At 40.8% G+C, this 18935-nt stretch overlaps 1 long non-coding RNA gene across 1 annotated transcript in view; it reads right to left on the bottom strand.

Moving 5' to 3' along the window:
- Nucleotides 1–2: 2 nt before the first annotated feature.
- Nucleotides 3–18935, bottom strand: part of LOC143185105 (uncharacterized) — a 73407-nt gene continuing 54474 nt past the window's right edge. The window contains exon 3 of the long non-coding RNA XR_013002869.1: nt 3–116. This is a non-coding gene — a long non-coding RNA (uncharacterized LOC143185105). The remainder of the gene's footprint in view (nt 117–18935) is intronic.

Genomic DNA, 18935 nt, shown 5'->3' with positions numbered 1-18935 from the left:
CCTTCGTCGTTCTTAACAGCTTCGTCCTTGCGGGAGCAGCTCCCCGAGGTCCCCAGGGTAACCCCCGGGCCACTCCTGGGGCCGAGGTCCAACACCAGCAATCCACAGCTCCTCACCTGGAACAAAGTGTATCCGACGATTTCGATCAGCTTGATTCACTGGGGACATTTACTCACTGAGCGATATGACACCTGTGCAGGCAGGTGCATACAGATCGTGAGTAATGGGAACCTGTATATGATCAGACGTCGACGTAGGGATAGGATATTGAATAAAGTGCCTCAGAAACAGGGGTGCAAGGTTCAGTGAAATTCATGTATTTAGAATTGGACTTCTCACTCGACTTTGGGATTAAGCGAGTGTGTTTTCTGGCCTCTTGAAAATTGAAAAAATAGTGTTATTTATTAGAGCACTTTTGAAGTATTTAATTTTCTGTATATTTAATTTTATTTGTATTCAGAAATTTTATTTTACCACCAAGGAAGCACTAGAAACTTGGTAAAAGGGGCTAATATCACCCTTCGTTTTCGAGGAAATTGTGGTTGAATTTTGACTGAGCATGTGTGTACGGAAGTGTAGTTTTGGGCACGTCAGAAGCACACAGGCTGAATAGAACACTCACAGTCTGACCGCTGACTTTATCTACTGTAAACTGGAAGCGTTCTCAGTGTACCCAATCAGGCGTTTAAAACTCTACTTTGATGCATGCGTTTCAACCAACATTCAAAGTTAACTTCAGAGTCGATAGTGAAACGCAACATGATACACATTTGCACTATATTTTCCATGTACTTTTTCATGTATATTCACTACCTTTTCGACTGCACTATAGATTTTGTGATATCTTGTACATTGTCGTCTCCTAAGTAGTATAACTCAATGCATGATCAGACATTCTGATCATTTGTGATTGTGGGTCATAACTTTCCGATATCGACGAGGTATTATTATTAAACATCAGTAAATTAAGCTATTTAATATAAATTAAACCTTCGATGAATTAATTTATTATTTATAGTTTAATTTATTTAAATACTTGGTGCCCAGAAGTTACTGAATAATCAATAACTACAGGCTTCAAAGTTTAAAGTAAAAAGTATTGAAAATTCTATCTGAGTTTCGATCACCAGCTCAAACACGCTAATGTCGAATCAAAGTCCCGAGCAAACCTTATTGTTCGGATTCTTGGTAAGTCAATAGAGTGCCCTGCTTCTGGACCGATTAATATCGATTTCTGATTAGAGCTTCATCGTGGAGGATAAAGGTTAAGGACAATTCCGATGAAATATCACGGCAATTTGCATGGAACGCTTCATCGGTTCCTTCCTCTCTCGTTACTTTTCTGAATAAATACTCGGTTCTATTTTCGCTTCCTTGATTAATAATTGTTTTCGAACACAGAAACTAGATCGAAGGTGCACAGTTAAATTGTGGATAATTAGCTCCCTACAATCGCTGTTTTCTTTCGATTCGAATAATTCGTGAATCATCGCTGAAGGAAAGGAGAAAAAGATAATTACGAATTCCTCAGGGAATTAAATCTTAGTAATGGGATTCATCGCTCAGCTTATCTGCTTTCTCCTATGAATAATTTAATTATAATCAAAATTTCTCGGCCGAGAATCTACGCAGCATACTACTGTTTTATCTTCGATTTCAATTTCAAATACGCGCCACAGACGAATTTAGAATGTACATAGAACGATGCATGGTTCGTGGGATGCAGTTAAGGAATAATTAGTTATTCGTATTGGTTCCCATCGATCGTTTTCGCAAACGACAGAATATTTACCTAAGAATATCTTGAATTTCCTATGGAACAGATATCCTTAAGTACCCGTGAGTGCTTCAGCCAAGAAACTCGAGCGTATTCTCGACTTTCTTCACTGAAGATACACATATCTAACTTATTGTTCGTGCAACGTGGTCTAAGTACAGTGTGAGTCTTTTAGGAACTCTGGAGATTCTGTACTTTATAAGGAGTGATGTACTTCAAAGTGAGTCAGACAGATTTTGAGGAAACTTCTGTAAGGAGATTAAACTTTGGATTAAATTTGATGATGATTAGATTCACCAAGAAACACTTTCTCAAATTAAAAATATTTTAAATATACAATGTTTGCAAGTAGGTAAGCTTTTAAAATTTCAAAATATTAAAGCATTTAAATTTTTAAATATTTAAATTTTCAAATTTTGAAAATTCCCGTTGCATAAATTTTCAAATTTAGTAATTTAAAATATTTTGAATATTCATAATTCCATTAAGTATAAAGGATTCATTCCCTGTAAATTTTATTTCATCATCCCTATTACTCCTTCCAATCTAACTTTCTCATTAAACGTATTTTATTAGTAGAAGTTAGCAATAGACCGAATCCAATTTCGCATAAAACCATCGATCCATGTTGCTTTCACGGATAGGGAAACTTCACCAGCGAGTATTTATTCAGTAAGGCGCAGGATTTGCTTGGTGCTGTGTTAAATTCAGTCGCGGATGCGACTGAAACATAGATCGCGATAACGAACTACCGATCCAGTTCGCGGGGATTTATGGGACGTAAAAGGAATGCAAAGAGCGAGGAGCGCTAGCGTCATGAAGAGAGGAGGCCGTGGCATCGTTGCCTTTCGACGTTAGCTGGATCTTCTTTCTTTCCTTTCACAGCCCTCCCGCCACCCCCTCAACCCTCCGTCCAGTGAATTTCAATTCTCCTGATTGCATTTATAAAGCCGCGTCGCGGAACAGTGATTTAACCGGAATTTTTGCTCGCGACCGCGAATTTTCCAGGTTCCGCTTTTTTCGACCGCTCCCTGGCTCATTGAACGCTTCACATTGCATCGTTTCATCGAATATCGAAATATTTGTTCTCGACCGGTGATTCTGAAACGTTTAAACGGCTCCCTGCTGTGATTCATCGCCAGTGAGTGGCTCAGCTTTGCCTCTATGCGTGTTTATGCTAATTGGAGCGAAGTCGAGCGTTTTTAAATGGGAAATGTGGAATTGTTTTTTAGCAGAATTGAGTTCAACCCTCGCGGGAATATCTACTGAGATGTAATGTGTTCTTTGAGAAGTAGTTCACGAGATTTTTGTACTCTTTGGAAGATTTACAGAATATAGAAACTTCCAAGTTTAGATACTTTTTAGTTGAAATAATGTGGTTTATATAACATACTGTAGTAGTTAAGAGTTATTATTCTGGACGTTCACACGTTCCAAAACAAGAGGGTGCTCTAGCCATACGTATAACATCATTCAGGGCATGTGCCAGCAAGGAACGTTCGCAAAGTGGTCTCCACTGATGTCGATGAAGCTGCAAGATTGCAGAGACTTGAGAATAAAGAACACTTGCTGTTTTTAGCTGGGACGCTACTTAAGACGTGAAACAACTTCTCGGAGCACTATCTCTCTATTAAAAGCGAAGAAAATTTTCTAGAGAAAAGACGTCTCTGCAGGCAATCCTGGCCTACACTTTGCAAGTATTCCTCTGTTAATTTCTATTGTTCGTTTTTCTAATAATGAGCAACAGACAATGTCCAAGCGAAAGAAACCTCGTAATCTGGTCAACGTTTTGCTATCTTGCTGTGCATCGTCTGATCGTAAAACGAAATTGCATGGGAATAGTGTTCATGTACAACCGCGTGCAACCACTCTGGCTCTCCCTTCGACTCGACGTGACATGACGTCATAAAAACACGAGTTATTTTGCCAGCTGGATTTCAATAGACTTCGTCGTTTTACGATGGAGACGCGAAATTACTGTTTGAATTTGGCGTCTCCATTGCCCATTCGGGCTCGTCCTGTCGACTACGTGATGTTCACGCCTTTGAAGGAGCTCCATGCTTCCTTTTACTGCATTCCTCGATCAATCTGTCTTGACAAACGGAGCAGAATAGAAAAATAAAGAATATCGAAGCATAGGTGGTCATTGCTATCGCATAAGTTAGACGTCCCGCTTAGAATATAAAATCCTTGAATTTTTCATTTCACAGTTGGTTTTACGGTTTCCCCTTTCTCTTATGATTTCTCTTAAAATAAGAATACTGAAAGGAGCTCAACCCTGGGATGAAAATGATTCTTATACATACCCTTTTGACTTATTTTATTACAAAATTGATAGAAAGATTCCTTGACAGTATAGAATATAACGATACCTAAAAAGTGATAATACGCAAAGAAAACTAGTTCTAATCACTGCCCATTTCGCTCCTACTTTCCTGAAAGAAAGAGTCACGCCTCTCGATTCCCCAATTTCCAAGATCGCCTCGCAATTCTTAATTCAATCGGCGGACTTGTACCAAACTTCGTTCAGCAGGAGTCCCATTGTCTAAAAATTCTCACGAGACTGCTCCAATAGTACGACCAGCGAAATCGATGGCCGATTCGCGTTCAAACTTCCTCAAACTTTTAACAACGTTATCGTCGACTCCAGGCAGCGGCGTCGAAGGTTTGCCTATTAAATCGTTTTCGAGTATTCTGACTTCCGGAAACTGAATCGCTTCATCATCTTTCGTACCGCTTTTCGCGAGACAGGGGTCCACGAGAGGGAATGGGGGTCGCCTTTTCGGAAAAGTTAGATAATGAGGCAGCCAGCTGCTAGCCAAGAGCTATTGCCCGAAGGAATCGTTTAATTACGTCACTGGTTTCTTTTCATTCGTCAGGAAGTCGATAGAGGTGGATAAGCTTGGCTCGGGGGTGGCAGGGAATGCTTTGAAGTTTTCAACGTTCGCGGGGAGTGAGACTGCCCTCTCACTGGCGCCCTCAAAAGATGGATTAACCTTAATTAAAGTTCCGCCCTTTTTTCTTCGACTTTGCTTAAAATACTGAGTCCCTGTTGCGGCGTCTCTGAGCTATAAATTACGAATTACAATCTTAAATTGCAGACGCGACAGTGGGCTTCGTTAACTAATTTGAGGCTGTTTTTGCGGAATTTGGATAGTAGGTTATGTTCCTGAAATTTCTCGTGTCTACAGCAGGGTGCTTTGCTATGCTTCAAAGGATGTCTGCCATAGATAACGAGGAAGCTCTAGGACTGACTTGAGTACGTCTGTTTATGGCAGGTGCCTTTGTGGCGGCTCGCTTTATCTTTGGTGTAACTCCCTTATCGAATATATCTCCTTTTGGGTATACCTCGGTACGTATTGGTATTTGAATAATATTCATCCCCCTACTCCTCTACATACGTACTATGTTCACTATCTCTGCAAGTACCTCTAGTTTCTAGAGTCTCTTACGTGAAACTTGGCTGTGTCAAGTTGGTATCTCAACGAACCCAAATTCCTATTTTCATGAGAGTTAAACAAGGTAAATGACCCAATACTTAAACGCTTAAGATATCACATGTCCCAGTAAGTGAACAACTTAAAACTGTATAATACTTTACTTTCGACGTCCCAGAAACTGAGGAAACTATTTTATAATACCACTTTTCATTTTCAATTAAGTTACTTAATACTTAATACACCTTTTTTGAACTTAATGTTGCGTACGAAATATACATAACTGTACGTCAAATTAATTTTGTACAACTAGTTAGTCTTTAAACAAAACTTCATTACTATTATAGAAAAATGCTTGGCTAATAGTTTCTCGATAATAGTGACTCGAAAACCAAGATCACAAATAGAAAGTAATTTCCCTCAGTTTCCCTCTCGTTCAAACCAACAAAACCGCCATTAACGAGCGTCATATTTGTGGCTTAACGAAACCAGAAAGAGACAAAGCGAATTAAACGAGCCAGTAATTTAATAAACGTAGCAACAAATTACATAATCTTGGGCAGAAGCATTCCCATGCCCAGCGATTAATCATAACCAACGAATTCCTGGGAGGAGTGGAGCGTGTGGGGGATGGCGCGGGGGAGGAAAGAGGACGTTGTCCTCGTGGAAGGGTTACCACGTTTTCCCCGGGTCGTGACGTCAGAAGGGGGTGTGTTACGTCAGTAGTGCGGCAGACTGTGTGGACTCGAAGCTCTCGGGTCGGGCGACGCTGGGGAGGGGCTGGGAGGGCTGCAAGGAGGATGCGGGCGGTCTGAACGGTGAGGCAAGGGCTGACGCAAAATAAGGTCGGCCACCTCGGGTTTCATTCATCAGTCACAGTCCACGGTGGGCTGAGCTAACTGGATTAATCCTCCGCAGTTGTCGGCCCTGTCTAAGCGGCAAAACCAAAATCGGAATGTGGATCGATGGTGGACGTGTTAGATTGGACGCGCTCGTGAAATCTTTCAAAATCATTGCCCTCGATAGAGGACGGGGATAATTCACCTCGTTGCTGTCAGGTTTCATTTCTAGAGAAAATTCAGAAGCTTCAAATGACAGAAAACTGGTGAAAACATCATATATACAAGAAATCACTTTTTAATCTCTTCTAGCTGTAAAAATAAATAGGAACTCAAACTTTGACTAAGAAATTATTGAAATTTGCTAATCAGGAAATAAACAAAGTCAGGAGAGTCTGTTCTCTTTGTTAACAGATTTTTTTACGTTTCTTCTTTAACATCTTTTTTTATCGGGAAGTAAAATCTGTTGAATGAATACTTCAATTTCGACTTGGCTTCTTCATCCTTCGTTAAATGTCTCTTGCAAAAACACGTACCCTAGTAGAAGAAAAATGCAAGCGTCCACGATAATCGAATTTTAACCCCACTGCCACGAATAGATCTCTGAGATCGCCAGCAAAGTTTTTTGCGCGGGTTCAGTGTCCATTTTCTTTCACTCGCCAGCGGTTCGGCGCCAAATTGGCTCGTTAAACTTTTCTTGCGATGCATCTTATTCTGTTTCACTTCGTCTGAGGCAGGAATCGACTGTTTTACATTCGGTAATTGCTTGGGAGATCAGAACCGCTGCAAAAAGCTGCGGCGTATCTGCCAGGAAGCGAAAACAAGCGGAAAATACCGTGAATTCTTCGACTGCAGTAGAATGAGTCGCTTTCTGGTCAGACGACTATTGTGTTCAAAGAATGCAGTAAATATCAAATAGTTTTTCTCTATTATTTCAAAGTGTAGCTACAGTAAGGCATAAAAAGTAATTTTCTTATACGAGGGGCAACATTTTAATTGAATTTATATTAACAAAAGGTACCAGGAAGAAAGAAAGTACCACAAACACTATGAATTTTTATGCATCCAGAGAAATAAAATGCCTGAAAGCATTCAGAGATAATTTTTTACGTTCCAGCTATACATTGCCGATTTAAAATTCGAACAAAGAGCATTCCCACGCAATAAAACACTCTTCCCGTGAGAAGTGCGAGCCTCGAAATACCGCGAAAATAGAGGCCGTGTACCGCTCGCATTTATGGGGGGATTTAAAATTGCTGTGCTGCGTGTTAAACGTGAAACTCGTTTCTCGACAAACGCTTCCACAAATTCGCTCATAATTATTAATAACAGCTCAGTTTGCACGAATTCTGTCGTCCATTTTTCATTCCATCGCGCTCTTTTTAAAACCCCTGTCTGTTTTAAAGCCTTGTTCAGATCAGACAAGTTCCTGGAATTCAAGCAACTTGAATGTAAGTAATTTGAGACAATTTAACCAATGTCTACGTGTAATATTACTTAACTTGAAATATCCTTTAAAACTTCAAGTGAAGTTGACAAGTCCTTCCAACTTTTCCTTGTCTTGAAATGCACATTAACTGATAAGTAAATAACCAAGGTGCATCATCTAATTTTGCATGACAGCTTGAATTCATGCTACTTTTAAATTCAAACCACTTGAATCCAAGTAAGTTGACTCGTGTGAACACAAATTTGACATCAAGCTACTTGAATCCAAGTGGCAAGTAATTTGACCAATATGAACGAGGCTTTAGAAAGTCCAACGAATGGACAACGAAGATCCTTTTGGATTTCGTGGTGTTTGACAACGTAAGCAGAGGCAAGGGATACAAATAACGATTTCACGAGACACGATTCCGAGACGGTGTAACCGCATTACCGAACTTCGATATTCACCGAGCAACGATTCGCGTTTTCAACGCGAATGATTTATAGACAGTGCAAAGAATATCGCGTGCATCGTTGCCAGGTTTCGCTGTATATTTCACGGTAATTCCGTTTCTGGCACGTTTCGGCCGATATATTTGGCCCTGTGCACCCTCGAATACGTATTACTGCGATTCCGTGACTTCCAGCCCCAAAACGAATCCGCGTACAGATCTCTCTGTAAACGTGCACCCACACACAAGCTATGTCGGGATGGGAGCAATAATACTCTGAATGGATGAATTTTGTAGTGGGTCATACTTCGATAACGCTTCTTGCATGGGTTACGAAAACTTTTTGGGGTGTGCTAAAATAACAGCTCCTGGCTACGAATCATCAGTCACGTGAATGGAATCCTGAATTAGCTTGTATTTCGGCTTTTTGTACATTTTTAAAAGCATTGAATTTTTTTGTACAAATTTTTATTTATGTATTTAGAGACTTTTAAAAGTTCATTACTCAGTAAATTTTTATATTGAAGTATTTAGAAATTTTAAGATATTTTCTAACTAGAAATTTATTACTTGGGAATTTTGCGTTTTAATTTTTAGTTAAGAATTTTAAAAAATGTTCTATCATGTTGAGTCTTTCCGTCTGACTATATTCTACTTGTACTACTTGCAATAACCCTGACTGCACACAGATACATATAATTTCGTTTCTTTCAATCATCAAATTTCCTGGCTGTTTACGAGGAACATAATAATGCCAGGGCATAAGTAATACGGTTTATGGCCTGCATTTCCCGATATTCCTCGTGCCCCGATTGCATTCGGTGCGTTTTCGTTTCACGATATCGAGGAGTTATATCGAAAACCGGAAGAGGGGTTAACGTTGCGGATATTAAGGTGCCTGCTACTGCGGCTTGTTTGGTTGTGCATGGTTGGTATGTCATAGAAGCTCAAGTAATGTTTCTCAGGAGACTGGATAATAAATGCGCACGAAACATTTATACCTCATATAGAATACATATATTACAGATGCCACACTTTTAGATGTCATTTCTTTTTAGCATCACAATTCAAACCTGTCATTTTATCCATCAGTATATAAGTTTTTAATATCAATTTAATATCAATTTTACATATCAAAATTTTTAATGTCCTTCGAAAATTTCGTCTATCAAAACGGAAGTCAAAAAGTATTTTTTATTATGATTTATTTAATAACATTCATTTGATAACATTTGATAACATTCACAATCATCTAATAATATAATCTATTGTATACTACTTATGGATATTATGTAGAAAATGTGATTAAAAGTTTTGCCCCTTTCGAATTTTTTATTGCTTCAGATACCAGAGATTTTTCACACCAAATCTAAATGTTCTAACCTAGTATTGTGGTTGCGCAATGATATATACTGTCATTGATTGCCTAGGAGCACATGCGAGAACAGAATAATCCAACTCGACGATGTAATTTCGCAAAGATTCATTCGAGTCGTTACGACAACGTTAAAACTACTTTATCGGTGCACAAAAGCCGATTACTGCTTCCAGTAACTCGACTGTCACAGCCCTGCGTAAATCTAAACGGTGTCGTTTCACTTGGCGGAAGTTTTCACGAGCATCACTGCAAGCTCGTTTCGTCCTTTACGCGCTGGTTACTCAAGGAAAGGAATTCGAGCTGCGAGGCAAAGTAAACAATTGTTTTCCCCTGTTACGTACTCTGTCCCTTTCATCGACGCATTCGTATCCATTGAATTCAAACAAATTGAATCTCACTTCGTCTGAATCGTCTGAACCTACATCTACGTATAACGATGTCGTTTCTAAAACAAAGAGAGGAATTGTAAAATTTGTGACCGTTTTTTGTGGCGCTCAGCAGTCCGCTCCACTTTTTTCACAGATATTAAATATCGCACCGATTTTTCGAACTTTAATTAATAATTTCTCGATAATTATCCAGTGTATCGATTCCATATTTTACACCAGGGTTTCCTGTAGTCCAAATTAGTTTTCCTAAAAATTCCAGCCAAGTGTTTAACTTCCACGTTTAGCTAACAACCACCTTAAAAGTATTCCAGAATCGACTGCCCTCGTCTTTCCCACACAAACCACCACCCAATCGCAAACTCCGAAAACTTGGCCAGCTCAGTGCGGCGAATCCACCAAATCGAAATTTCATTGGCCCGATTACTAGAAGGGTTCAACGAGGACCATAAATACCTGTCCATGGGAACGAACTTACCCCGCAGCGTTCCCTCTTCCTTCGTCCCAATCAGCGCGCCGTCAGAGCGATCCACAGCCGCGCGGTGAAAACAAACTCATTCGTCTGGGTCCAGTAAGTAGGTGTTAGCGAAAAACGATGACGGATGCGTCGTTTCAGCGGCAGCATCCTCAATCCCTCTCAAATCGTCCAACAACCTCTGCTCCCACCCCTTCACCTTCCGCCACCCCCATCACCCCAATAGAGCAACGAGCAGAACGGAATTAACGGCGCTGACCGCGTCAGCAGTCGCAGTTTTACGAATCAAATCGAATCGAATCGCCGCCATTGTCCCTGTTCCCGCGTTTAGAGCGGCTCTAACTGCCAGACTGGCGGAAACGAGCGAGCGCGTTGCGTCCCGCGTTGCCTGGCTGAACGCACGGCAGTTTGGCTGGAAATATTCGGTGGTTGCTCGTTCGTATCGACAACCAGCGAGAGAATGATTGGAAAAGTTCGCGTCATGCGGTCGATAGCCTCCGTCGTGGCGTCGCGCCCACGGGGAGGAGGCTTCCGCGAGTTTCGCTGTTATAAAGTATGAGTTTGTAATTCAGGGAGCGCGTCGACTGGAACGGAAAGTTGAACGAATTTGTTTGCGCAGGGTACGTGTTTTCCACTTGGTTCTGCGGCTGGGAGGGTCGTCGGCGTTTACGGGAATGGTGGGGTAACTATGAAACAAAGAAAATTGGACAATGGTGTTAAGAGAGTTGTGAACTTGCTTAGAAGTTGAGGATCTGATGTGGGGATCTTAGGCGATTAAGAGTTGGGGGGTGAGAAGCGTAGAAACATTAACATACTGTTATTTAAGGAGTGCGTCATTAAATTCTTATGAATTGGTACGATAAGTTTGAGTGTTCAATATTAATCCCCATAAAGTTCTCGTTTTTTCTGTCCCTTGGTATTATTACGGAAATAATCTTCCAAATTTCCTTCATATTTCTCGTCAAGCAATCCCAGGGGCTTAGAATCTCCTTATCCCAGTTTTTAACAGCCCGAATAACTTCGGTCATCGCAGGATAGACTATCGTTGACCAGTGGGTCGCCCATAAAGCGGCGCGAGTTTATGTTTGGTCATAAGGAGGGCGACCTCAAAAACTTTTAGGAGCCGTAAGAATACTTCCCCCTGGTACCATAAAGAGTAACCGAAATCGAGCATCCACTCGGCATCGAAACGACGCCGCTCGTCGGTAAGAGAACTCACGTGGGTATACTGAACATAACATAGTGCACAGGGTCCATTAAAACGCGGGTCAAATAATGAGAAAAATAGAAGTGACTTTCGCATGTCTTTAGCGACTCCACTTACAAAGAATGACCATACGATAAGCTCTTTAATATCAAACAATTTTTATTTAAAAAATGTTCTATTACCCTTACAGTTTAAAGGATAATCAAGGTGGTAATTTTTACTGGGACGCTCTGTATCCTTTCGTCCCTCGAGTTTCTGTATGGGAGACTCTCTATACTTTCGGCTTTTTACACACAATGTAGATCGAAAGATCCCTCTTGACCCTGTGCCCTCCCGGGGATCATCTCTTGAGCAGAGCACAGTACTCTGTAACGTCAATGGAAGACATTTTGTCCCGGTATCTGGCAACACTGCACCCAAGTTTCCCGATACACTCAGTATATATCAAATTTGTAGCGATCGTTACGAGAAGTAGGTCCCCAGTCGACGCTCGTCCAGATAAAAAGTTCCGCGATTACGTCTGAATTATCTGGACCCGTCGCGCAGAATGCGACACCCTCTCGGGTTTCGAGAAGGAGCGATAGTCCAGGGTTGCGTTGCAAGAAATACAGCACCTGGCTGCCGCTTCTGGCACTTAATTAATCCGTAAAGCTTGTATTTTCATTACCAGCGTAAGGCTAGCTTAATAGCGTCGTCGTCAGAATCGCGCTTAATTACGAATTACACTGCGCCTTTTAATTCTCCTTCGTTTATTCCATCCCGTTACATTGAGTGGCAATAAGCGCGATAAATAGGAGAAGATGAGGGGCTCGATGAAATTATACGCCAGTAGCAGCCAGCTCAGGGCACTGGGTCGTACGGTTTCGAGCTTCATTGAAATTCGAGCTGGATAATCAGACGCAGGTTGAGATGAAATTTCTGTGCAGACAGTAGTCATTTCTCCTGAGCTTCTCAGCAATCTATTCCCTCCAAATTCAGCCGATTTCACGGTGAATATTACCGCCAGCGAGTTTCCCTTCGTCTTTCTTTAGAGGCGCAGAGCGCGAAGTATATGGGGGTGGTTTAATTAACCCTGGTCACGTGAGCTACGCGCGAAAGCTTTTTTAGGGGCCAACGATAGCGAGTAATTAAAATTTCCGTGACCAACGGGACCTGGTTGTAGGTGGCGCGTTCGTGATAGAATAGAAATGTAGAGAATTCTCGCATGGGCAACGTGAAAGGGATCGCGTCAACTAATCCGATTGATAAGGTCGTGAATGGGTGCCCAATGGAACAACAGGTAGCTTTACGAATTAATAAACCGATTAGACCGCGCTAACGCTAGGCTGGGATTTCTGGATTCACGGGAAATTAATTCGACAGACGGATGGAACATGTTGCTAGAGAGAATTAGATTTCACTTGGTCAGATTCGTGGAAATTGTCCTTTTATGAATTGGAGAGCATTTTCGAAGTGAATAGATTTTTATTATTAATTTCTGTCATCTTGCTTATCGTTTCTTTTTAATTACTCTACTAATAGTCTTCTAGTAAAAGTGATATACAAATAGTACTTTCTGAAAAAATGTTTAAGTGTTCCTATTACAGTCCGAAGAAATATTAGAAATTGTAAATCTAGGAGAGGATTTCTCCCAAAAATTCTTCTAAGAGGCTCAGCGACGTTTCTTCCTTGACTTTCTTCAGATATTCGCGGCAACTGCAGAAACAAGGATAACCACGCTCTCGTGCTTGCCACCACGAATATGATTGCCCATACTTTCCTTCCATTCGACGGGGAGGAACAGAAAGGAGATATAATCTGATATCTACGAAACAGCGTTCGCTGCCAGAAAAGGTTCATCTTTGTTTTTTAAAGCCACGAAAATCCCTTTTCCACTGGTAAGGACGACTTTCTTCTGAACCTCCTTTACTTGATGTGAAGCTTTACACAATTAGCATCTGTATCTACCCTCCTTTTTTATTCGTTAAGCAATTTCCCCAGTTCCACCCTCTTCCATTGCCAAATAAATACCAAAGCACCGCATTTTATTCTCCGAGTGTCTCGAGGAATTTTCCTTCGCTAGAGTCTCCAGATCTGTTATCGAGTTTGAGACAGAAGAGATTCGTTAGTGGAGAATTTGATGAACTTCGCTGCCATCTGGGTCTTTCTTTTAAGAACGTTGAATTTTCGTTGAAGAATGAGTTCTACGTTTTTTTGAATCTGCATATTTTTGTATGAATTTCGCTTGGTTAAGGAATTGCAAGTGCAAGAACATAGGACGAGCATCTTTTGTATTATCTAACCCAGCAGAATCTGGAAAGCCTCAAGAAGGAGGCCAGCTTCTGAAATAGAGATATCACGTTTCGCGGAAATCGGACAGAGAAACCTACCTAATGCATGGAAATCTTTCTCCACCTGGAAGCCTTCTACCTTTCTATCCTTTCATCGTATTTTTCCGTAGGTAGCTCTTAAAATTTCCACGACTGCTTTTGGAAGTTATTTTTAATTATCGAAAAGAAGACTGTTGGATTCCAAGGCGCCACTCTTTAAAATGCTACTAGGATTTTAGAGAGGTCAAAGATCTAGAACAGTATCTCAGCTTTTTCTACCCATAACGTGAAAGAAGAAATTCGTGTACCTTCCAAATCTTGCTTCCTCGTTGGAACAAAAACTTCCCCCTAATTTAGCTTTGCCTCGGAAAGCTCAGCTGTTTTCAAATTGTAAAAGCAAGAAGCCAGAAAAACACGCGAAAGGGAAACAGAGTAGGAACTACAAAATGCAGCCGAGTATTCGTTGAAGTATGGAAAAGTATTTCTTAGAAAGAACCATAAGAGTTTACTGTAATTGTGAAAAATGGACCTCTGTGAACTCGAGTGTTTTGTTGACTCTGGAATTTCGCTAATTTTTGAAAATATTCCCTCATAAAGCATTCCCTTAGGATTGAGTGAAAAAGGCAAACAGTAAATTATTGAAACTTCCAAAAATGAACTCGCTGAATTTCCTCGTTAAATTCACTTTGCTCTCAAAGGTGGATAAGCAAGTACCGCGTATCGAAAATAAATTGAGGGAAGAGAGCGATCGAGGCGCGAGGAGTGATCGAAGAGTAAATAACGAGACGTGCCATGGATTTCTGTTCTTTTTCGAGCGAATCGTTCCTTCAGGAGATTAATCATGTTGGTTGCGAGCCAACAGGATTTGGCTTTATTTTTGCGTCCCCTGTAAACGCATCTGAACTTCCTATAGACACGGCCAGAGTGTCGTGACGTGGATAATAATTTCGTTGTTGCTTACGACGGCTGTGAATTGGAGTAACGTCGGCAGACAATGCGTGTCTCGACGAGAATATTTCTTTGTCGACCCCTGTCTGGTGCAACCCGTTTGTCTTTCTTGCAGAAGGTTTTGTTCTCTGAAATCGAATATTAGACGGGAAACTTGAACCTAGGTACAATGGAACTTCAATCAGACGTAAGTTTACGATTTTTAGTCCTGGATTGAAATAAAATAATTTTGAATCCTCAGACAACTCCCGAAGAGGGTCCCACATGTTACAAAACACCTTGTATAGTGTTCATAAAATTCGTGAAATCATTTCCTATTATTATAGATAATATTGTAGAATGTAGAACATTGTGTATTAGTACTTTGGAAATACTTTCCTAAAAGTAAATTTCATTCCTTCCTTAAATCACTACAAGTCAAAAACTTGTGGAACACCCCCACAGCTTGTCCCTCCGCCCACAGGTGTTTCGAGACATTTGAACTTCAGAAACTCGCAGGGCATGGGTCGCCAAGAGTTTCCTGTTGTCGCACGTGCCGAGTCTTCGAATTATCCCCACGAGCAGATTCCAATTTCGTCTGACAGCAATTGATGGGCGCATTCTTTGATCAGCCACCCCTAGAGCGACGTTTGCACGAGATTAATTTGTTACTCCGAAATCAGTTGAATAGAGACTTGGCAGGTGGGTTGCCTTGACGAATTCGGGATAGTTTCGGGGTGGTTTCGGGGTAGTTTGCTGCCCGCCTCGATCGAACCTCGTGACGACATTGTCTGAGGGCTCCAGTTGGTGGATGGATATAGCAGGAGTGGGACCTTTTAGTAACAAGGTATGGTAACTAGTATCTAAACAGACAGGTCGTAAATTTTAACGAAGAACTTCTAGGAATACCAGGCAATTAAACATTGAATCAAAGTAAAGAAAAATATTTTTCCTAATTAAAAAGTATTAATCCAGTTTAAAGGAAAATCAGTTAACAAGGCTAATTTCCTTTTAAGGCTATTCGTTTTCAACGTAGTTCGCCAACCAGCAGATCAGAAACTTAAGTATAATTAAGAAATTGATTAAATAACTTCTCTGTGTAGCAGAAAGTCCAGCTAACTTGCGTCAGCTTTCGCTCACGGGTAACAAGCTAACTTTTACACAAATTACCAACAAACTTACATGCATAAATTGTCATAATATTATACGTCGAACGTTCTCAGAGGAAAACATACAGCGAATAAGCAAACAAATTTGCATGGAAGCAGGGGGGAGAGAGAAAAACAGGGCGTTCCCGGCCTCTGTTAACGGTTGAGGCGCCATTAGGACCAGAAGGGTGGCGATTCCATCACCGGGAGTCGTAAAATGTTTTCGAAACGATAAAACTTCGCAGCCGCTCGCGCTGGGGCTGAATTAATTACCGACACGATGACAATTACGATCGCCCGTGGCGACGTCGACTACGATCGTTTCTGGCGATATAATACGTCCCGATTATCGATACTGGCTTCAATGTCCCGGGAATACCAGTTTCATTAAACTTCCTATTGTAATGATCCTCTAAAATCTATAGGGGAAGTTCGCTGAATTTGGTCCACTACATTACACAATACACTGGTAGTCCAATCTAGGACCTAGGCACCTACAGCCCAGTCCAAATACAGCAACCTTCTCCTACACCATGCTCGAAAATATTAAGCTTTCTTGGAAAAATTTGTCGCTTAAAAAATCGTTCTATTATTTATTTTATCATAAAATGCCAAGCTTTTTTACGAAAAGGGAATTCCTCCATTTCCTTTTAATCCGTTCTCTTTCGATTTCATTCGGTATCGTGGACCAGACAGAACATGATATTTGGTCAGTCATGAAACTTCTATGGATTTTTCAGAGCGCACACGTTATTGTGTTTGTCGATATTTATAAGGTGAATGGAATGCAGTTCACGTATTCGACGTTTTCGCCATACGTCCGCGCACGTTTTAGCGTGTCGGTTAATAAAATGAAATCAATGGAATTCGATTATCAGCGACGACATAGCGGAGTGTGTACCACGGGGCGAAGTAAAATTGCGAGCGCGTTCTACAGAGGCTTTTTAACGGTTTCCCGCGTGCACGACGCCAGCGGATGCAGCTAAACAAAATTATTGCCGTTTGTCACGCGTTCGGTGTTAACATTATTCTCACTTCCTTGGACGTGTGAGTTTATTAGACTCTCGGCTTCTTCATATTTTAGAAGGTATCTCGCTTTATGGAGATATAAAGCTTCATTGCCTCGCTGTAAATTGACGCAGGCTTCTAATGTGGAACGCGACGGGGTATGGCCTGGCCAATAAAGTGTTTACCATTGATATACGCTTGCATTGATAAGTGGTTCCTAGCTTTTTATTGAGATAAATGTAGAGACAGTAAGCTACGCGACAAGTTTTCAAGTACATTTTAAAGACAGGGATCTCGAAATGTGAGTGGTTAAACGTTGGAGATTTGAATAATGATAAAAACGTGCTGACGAGGAGGAATCTCTAGAAAACTGAGTTCTGTAGGAATAACTATAAAAACCTTATCATGTAGGGCTATAAATTTTTTATTCAATTGAGTGACATTGAGCAGGATTGTACTTCATATGTTACAGTGTTTTTCTACCTCCTCTGGGTTCTGTATTGTGAAACGGAAATCAATGACCCTTCAAAGTCGAGGGCTTCCTCGTGGGTTAGTTTCGTTTCGCCAGTGAAAGTGTGCACGTCGGTCTTGAGGTGCGAGTGATGTGTTTACTCGTGAATTGAAATAGTGACGATAGAAACTATTAACTGGATCATTAGTTCATTGTGTTCTAATAATGTGAGCTCTGAATGTTTGCGAATCTGGGGAATTGAATATTTGAGTATTTATTTGAAAACTATCTAACCTGTTAAAAGGTAAGCGAACATAAATTATTACTATTAAAGTTAATGAAAAATTATACCGAACACCATGAAAGTATGTCTGAACTACAAATTCCCAACTTTTGATATCAGAAACATGTACTTAAAAGTTTATCTGAATCTTCATTTCTCTTTCCACTAAGATTTCAAATATTTCGAACTTCGCTGTTCATTATTTATATATGTTATACCTGACGTGTAATTCCCCGCCATCATAAACAACGAGAATTGAAATTCCAAGCTCTGGCTCCTCCAAATTCAAATACCTTGTCGTTTGCAAATTCATCAAGAGGGTCGTTAAATTACGAAACCCACGACGCCATAAATCCCGAAATTCCATAAATCAGGAATCACAAATATTCCATGTGTATTTAGTCATCTGTAGTCGATGCTAGTCCAAACTCGAAGCTTTAATATATTCGCTTTCTAAACTCAAATATTCCCTTTTGTCGCGCGTTAACGAGCAAAAGTGGTCGAGTTCGCGACTGGGTCAGCTGTCCGAAAATTCTCGCTCCTCTACCACTTCGATTTCAAAGAGCGCGCCAGGTGCCAGGCAATATTTCATCAATTTCCTCCCTTGTCTGGCCTACCATCCGACACGAATGTGCATTCCTCTCGAGGCCTGGCCCCGTCTATTTACGATGTTTGCGTTTGCTCGCACGCGGGAGCGGAATGGATGGATGCATCCTAGACGGCATTACTTCGATTTTCGAGGGCGAAATGGCCCTCTGCCAAGAGGAACCATCCAGGATCCATACTACCCCGCATTCGACCTATTCCTCTTTCCATCTTTACGGGATACTCGACGTCGACTGGCTGGCGATACGTGGAAACCCAGAAACGGGGGAAGTTTGTTCGACTGTTTCAGGGTCGTTAATTTTTCCTGTACCTTTCGCGAATTTTATGGCCATACTCTGGTTTTAAGTTTCGTCGAAGTGTTGAGCTACTTATTTATTATGGGTTCTCCGTGAACAAACTTTGTCTGCTCTGTGGAGATGGTGAAGTGTGTCTGTGAGGCTTGGAAAGCATTATTTTTGTATAATTAGAACAGTTTCGAGTATACCGTGTGAAATTTTGTTGGAGAATGTTTCAGTAGGAAAATTTGCTTTCAGGTAAATACTGCAGTTTATTGGGTATTTAAATACTGAGTGTTAAATATGAAATTTTAAGTAAACTCTCGTATTATGAACTAGTTTTACTGGAGCGAAATTTTGCAAATTAGTAGGCTAATAAAAATCGGTGTTTTTCATGATTACGCTATCTAGGGTTGCTACAGGAGTTCCCTTCTTGGGTATAGTAAGAGAAATTAAATATGAGGGAAAAAATAGCAGTTGTCCTATCTACCTCCACACATCCAGACTCTCCCAATATCCTAAAACGATACATATGTAACGAACTAAGAA

The sequence above is a fragment of the Calliopsis andreniformis genome, chromosome 10 (assembly GCF_051401765.1).
Source record: "Calliopsis andreniformis isolate RMS-2024a chromosome 10, iyCalAndr_principal, whole genome shotgun sequence".
NCBI classification, from domain to species: Eukaryota; Metazoa; Arthropoda; class Insecta; order Hymenoptera; family Andrenidae; genus Calliopsis; species Calliopsis andreniformis.
The sequence above is the reverse complement of the archived record's forward strand: the minus strand, read 5'-3'. Positions and strand labels throughout refer to the sequence as shown.